This window comes from Aquila chrysaetos, unplaced genomic scaffold (genome assembly GCF_900496995.4).
Source record: "Aquila chrysaetos chrysaetos unplaced genomic scaffold, bAquChr1.4, whole genome shotgun sequence".
Lineage (NCBI taxonomy): Eukaryota > Metazoa > Chordata > Aves > Accipitriformes > Accipitridae > Aquila > Aquila chrysaetos.
Window position 1 is genome coordinate 200 of NW_024470381.1, and position 5,885 is coordinate 6,084.

The 5,885-nt window shown below is 51.2% G+C and overlaps 1 long non-coding RNA gene across 1 annotated transcript; it reads right to left on the bottom strand.

Moving 5' to 3' along the window:
* Positions 1 to 869: 869 nt before the first annotated feature.
* LOC115337675 lies at positions 870 to 2,297 on the bottom strand. The gene is made up of 3 exons (XR_003922216.2): positions 1,926 to 2,297; positions 1,542 to 1,800; positions 870 to 1,364 (listed from the first exon to the last, which is right to left on the bottom strand). It is a non-coding gene; the product is annotated as an uncharacterized LOC115337675 (long non-coding RNA).
* Between the last annotated feature and the right edge of the window lie 3,588 nt (positions 2,298 to 5,885).

A 5,885-nucleotide genomic window follows, 5' to 3' on the forward strand; every position in this document is an offset into this window, starting at 1 on the left:
TCCTCGGCTAGCCCACCCCAGAAGGATTTAGCTCGTTTCTGTCCCTCCGTAAGCGGGTCAGGGTTCGGGAGTTGAGGGGACGCGTCGCCCTCTTGCAAATTTTTAGGCCCAGCAGAATCATCACCGTCTGGGGGGTGCAAAGTCTGCGTGGCTGCTCCGACTCCCAATTTTGGGGTGGTCTGCAAACAGTTCTTTGCCGCCCTCCAGGTGTCCTGTTCTTGTATGGCCTTCCGCAGGGCCTGTATGACTTTCCCCCACGACTTAAGATTTTTTGCGGAACCCGAGGACATTGTCTCCTCGGCTAACGCTTTAGTGCATTTATCCCACACTTCGGGGTGGAGAATATCCACCGGCTGGTCAATGACCCCAATTTGCAAAAGCCTCGCAACTGCGAGAGTAAAATCTTTAGGTTTACAGTCAATACCCCACTGTGTATGTAATTGTGATACGACCTTCACAAGGGCTTCCATCATCCTTGTTGGTCCGGGAGCGTCCTCCCCGCCGGGCTGGTCCTGCCGCTCCGGCCGCCGTTCACCTGTCCAGGCGACGAATCCCGGGTTTCGGCACCACTTGTTGCCTTTCGTTGGCGTGGTGCCCTGATTCAGGAACGGCACGGCGACCAACCCCAGGCCGCTCGGGCCATCATGGACACCAATGTGGTGGACGGCAAATGGCGTTTATTTGTGAGTGACACGGCATTATATAGCTTGGGTTTATGATGTCACTTCTGTCCGCTTACCTCATAAACTAAGTGTTATTGGCTACCTGGAGAGGGGCCCTACCTTTCCGTACAGCACGACATCTTCCGGCCGCCAGACCCTAACTACCCACAATCTAAGAAACTGAAAGTGTATGTAGAATACAGGGCAGAGAAAGGAATTTAAAAATAGAGACACAGCGTCAGACAGGTGAGAACAGTGGGAATTGTGAAGGGCTAAAGGGCAGACAGGGAGGAATTAAGATTGGGATAAGAAGACAGACAGATCGATGGAGAAAGACAAAGTAGTGATGGGCTGCAGGGCAGAGACAGAGGATAAAAAAAAAGAGGGACGGGACAGGACAGAAGTGCAGAGAGAAAAAGAAAACAGAGAGGCAGAACAACAGAGAAAGACGGGGACTTGAAGAACAAGAGAGGGAGAGGTGCAAGAAGAAAAACCAAAAAAATTAAAGCAGTGAGAGAAAGAGAAGGTGGGGGCAGGGAGGGACTGGGATGCAGAAGAGGGGTGACACAGCCCCAGGGGTCCAGGACTCACTGTACCTCCCCCTCTTGGAGCTGCTGGGAGAATTTGACAGTTCAGACATGTCTGTCTCTCTCTCCCTCTCCTTTCCTCCTCTGTAGCTGCAGTCACTTGACTATCATCCACCTAAAAGAATAGATTGGTGTCTTACAGCTCTTACAATATGAGGCTTCCTAGAAACACAGCCTCACATGCACACACACTACATGGCTGTACTGTGCTTTTGGTTACGCATACAGACCCTGCCATGCACGTTGGTGATTGGATCTGCTGAGGACTACACTAAGAAGGATCCATCCTCACCTGGAGAGGCAGGCTATCTCCTGTCTGCAGCTGCTGCCTGGATCTTCTTTATTTTATTCTTCAGCAGCTTTACCTTTCTGTGGCCTCTCCAGCTTCAGCAGCTCCTGCCCACAGCCAGTAAGTGCTCCACCTGTCCCTCTGTGCTCCTGCACCACGAGGAGAGGGAGGCCAGGCAGAGACAGCCCACACAAGCCTGAGGCTACTGCAGTCAACGGCATCCCCAGGGGACGAACGGACAACCGCACCCACAGCATGGCCTCTGGGAGAGGGAAACAGGCAGCAGTAACCGTTATTACTGCAGCTCGACCCTGGCCGGAGCCCCTTCTTCTGCAGGGGCTTCTGCAGACGCCGCTCGTTCCCCATGCCACTGCTAACGGCACCCACGTCAAGGGAGACTCGAGAACACCGGAGGGCCAGCTTGCAGCCCTCACAACAGGGCTCGGGGGATGCCTGCAGCTACAGCACAGGCTTCAGGGGAGGGGCTGGAGCCGGGGGCAGCTGCACGGGCTGAGAGGGGCCGGGGGAGCTCTGGTGACTCGGGGAGGCGCCCGCTGGCTGTGCCTGGGGGGTGCCCGCCTCCGTCCCCTCTTCCCTTCTACTGGCTCTCGGGGAACTCCCCGGCGCTGCCCTGGCCCGGCTCGCCTCCGGCGGACCGGGAGCCTGCCGCGGCAGCCACTTCGCAGCTTCCCGTCCCGCCAGCCCCGGGCGGCCAGCAGGCAGGAGGCACCCCTCGCCCCCACTGGAGAGGATCGCTCGCCTCACCCGCGGTCCCAGCGCTCGCCCGCTGCCGCCGAGACCTGCGCCCTGCGCGCCGCCACGGTGCTCCCTGGGACCGCGCATGTGCCGGAGGGGCCAGAGCCGGCGCACAAACGCCGGGCTGCCCCACACGCAGGACGGCGCATGCGCCCAGGAGGCGCGTCCACATGGGTGGTCAGGGAGTGGGCACAGTGGGAAGCCCGCGGAAAACCACGCGAAACCGGCAATGCTCCTGAGTCTGACCTGGTCGGACTCCGGGGGCCACGGCGGCAGCGAGGACTACGCAGCGCCCGAGAGCCACGCTGCTGCCCGGCCGCCGAGTCCGCGAAAACTACAGCTCCCATCATGCCGTGGGAGGCAGCCCGCCCTGCTGCCTGACCCCGAGGGGACGCCGCTTCCGTTCCCGCCCACCCCCACGCCGGCGCAGCCGCAGTCCCCGCCGAGCCCCCAGCGCTGCTGCCGCCGGCTCCGGCACGGCACGGCACCCCCCGCCCGGCTCCGGGCAGCGCCCGCCGCTGCCGCTCCGCCACGGCACGGCACCCCCCGCCCGGCTCCGGCTCCGGGCAGCGCCCACCGCCGCCGCTCCGCCACGGCGCGGCCCCGCCCCGCTGCCGCTCTGTGCGTCCGACACAGACCCCGCCATCCTCCTCAGGGCTTTCTCCCAGACCCGCCGGGTGGTTGCGCAGCCCCGCCACGGGGCCCGGGCCCCCCCCGGCCCACATGCTCCCAGCCCCTCTATGAGCCCCCAGGCCCCCCCCCCGGCCTCGGCACCGGCAGCCCCCACCTCCCCTGGGCCACCCCCGCCTGGGACGTTCACGGTCCGAGCAGCGCCCGGCCCTGCTCACCTTCTCCCGAGGGGCAGCTGCAGTCCGGCCACACTCCGCTCCTGCCTGGGCTCCCACCGGCCCTGCTGCGGCCCCTCCCCTGGCAGCCCCCCCTTTCACAGGGAGGGGCCGTCGCCATCAGCCTCACTGCCCGCACCTGGGGCTCCTCCAGCCCCGGCCCGCAGCTGTGGTACCGAAATCCGGAATAAAACTCCTGAACACCAACGTGAAGTTCAGAAGCAGGCGCTTCGTTTATGGAATAAAAGGTGCCAAGAGTCATCTTATTTTGAAGAGCTGTTAACTGGGGTAAAACCACAGAATTTAATACCCATCTTATTTTAGTTCTAAGACTTGGCAATTGCCAGGTATCGTCTTCTCGATTTACCCAAGTCCACCATCGAGGCCACAAGGGAGATTTCTTCCAGAGAGAGGACAGAGTTATTAAGTCTAAAGTCCGTTATTTGCTTTTGTCCTTCATGAAGAGGTGAGTGGAGCATATATCATCACTAGTCACCCAAACAGTTAACCCTAGACTTTTCACCTGTCCTTTAATACAGTCAATTCCAAGCTAAATCTTTTCCATTACTAAGAGGGGACCAAATATCATTTAAAATATTATACTTTCTACAAATACATCCCCCATCTTGGAGCTTTAGCTACTAGAGAAAGTCTTTGGATTTTGGGGTCAGAGGAGTTGCAAGTATAAACTTTCATACCATTCTGTTTAGGATGTGTGATTTTTCTCTGTTTGTCTAAACCAATCTAAATTTCAATAGATGGTCCTGACTCTGGGTGGATCTAACAAGGATCCTGGAACTCCAGTAAATTCTAAACGTCGTTTTATATTTTAAATGTGATCCCAAGTTCCTTTTTGCACTTGTCTCTACGGTTTTGGCAACCGACAGCCCCAAGGGGTGTTTCTACAAGTTTCTCCCGAAGGGCGATAAAGTAATTCTTTTGCCCATGAGGTGGATGGTTTGGTAATGTTATAATGCAAAATGCTATAATTCCTTCTTTCAAATTTAAAAAAAATAATTGCCTTTTAAATCCATCCAATTTAATTTGCTAAAATGATTCTCATTGTTCTACATCTTTTCTCAAGTTTTGGTTAAATTCAATGTCAGTACTCTCCATGGAACTAGATTTTCATCTGACTTTGGAATCGGAAGGCAGGCTGTTATTGAGGTTAAATTTTGTGTCTTTACAAAACTTTGAATCAATTACAAAACTAGATTTTTTTTTTTTTTCTAATCAAAATTACAGAAACGGTTAATATCAAGATTAACAGCTCAAACAATAATTGTTTCATTTTGTTTATCTTATGTTTAGAACCCCTCAAAAAAAAAAAAACTTAAACCCTATAACACACAAAAAGATTACTGCCCTTGACAATATTCCTAATAGCAACCCCAATATTATAAACTTTACACAATTGTTTTCCCAAATAGATAACGTGAAACTTACTTACAGATTTTCAATTTCAAAGGGCCAGTTTCTTTAGACTTCCAATTTCCTGTTGGTGCTTGCTTTATTCTTGAATAACAAAGCCAAGGTTCTTCTCCCAGACCTTTACTGCTATAAGCGTTGTTAAAATGACTCGATACGGTCCTTTCCACTTCTCAGTGATTTTATAGATATTCGGTCTCCCGGTCGGAAGGGATGTGCTGCTACGTCCAATTCTAAGGGTCCAGCTGCGGAGACATACTGACGAAGTTCTTGAAAAGAATTTCTTAAAGAAATCATAACACCTTTTAAAAACACATCTCCAAAGGCACTCAAGATACTCAGAACACAGGACTCTTGATATGGTCTTTCATGTAACATTTCATAATGACTTAAATTTTCTTTCTCTTCTGGCTATACTCTGATTCTTAATAGAGCCATGGGTAAGGCTTTAACCCATGTGAGTGAGGTTTCCTGACAAATTTTACTCAACTGTTGCTTAAGGGTATAGTTCATTCTTTCTTTTTTTTTTTTTTTTTTTTTTTTTTTTCCCCACTTGCTGGTGGTCTATATGGGGTGTGATAGTCTCAATCTATAGATAATACTTTGCTCAACTTGTCTCATAATCTTTGCTATAAAACGAGGGCCATCGCCAGACGACATTCTTACAGGCACCCCATATTTTGGTATTATCTCTTTGAGCAAGACTTTAACTACTTCTCTTGCTTTGTTGGTGCGACAAGGGAAAGCCTCGGGCCACCCAGTAAAGATATCAACTAAAACTAGGATATATCCTTCTTTTCAAGGCAATTCTATAAAATCAATTTGCTAATATTCTCCTAAAAAACAAATTTCCTTATTTAATAATTCCAAAGAGAATCTTATTACTGATTTGGGGATAATTTTAGATATAAATTTCACATCCGCTTATAATTGTTTAAACAATCTTTGTCATATTTTACTTTCTGTTCCCCGATATACTTTGTTATGTTCAGCTCGGGCAATTTCTCTTCTTATTGTGGGTGGGACTATTATTTGACCTGTCGGTGTTACAGCCTATCCTGTTTCATTTGGTTAGCCTGCAATCTAGTAATTAATTCTTCATCTTGTTCATTATAATTCGGAGTTTCTTTAGGCAATTTTATACTTTTCTCTGGAACCAGTGCTAGGATGCCTTTTTCTGCAGCCTCTTTAGCAGCTTTATCAGCCAGTCGGTTACCTGCGTTAGGAACAGTCTTACCTAACTGATGTGCTTTACGGTGCATTATTGTGACTGCTGTTGGGTTTTGAATGGCTTCTAACAATTTCAGCATTTGTTCCG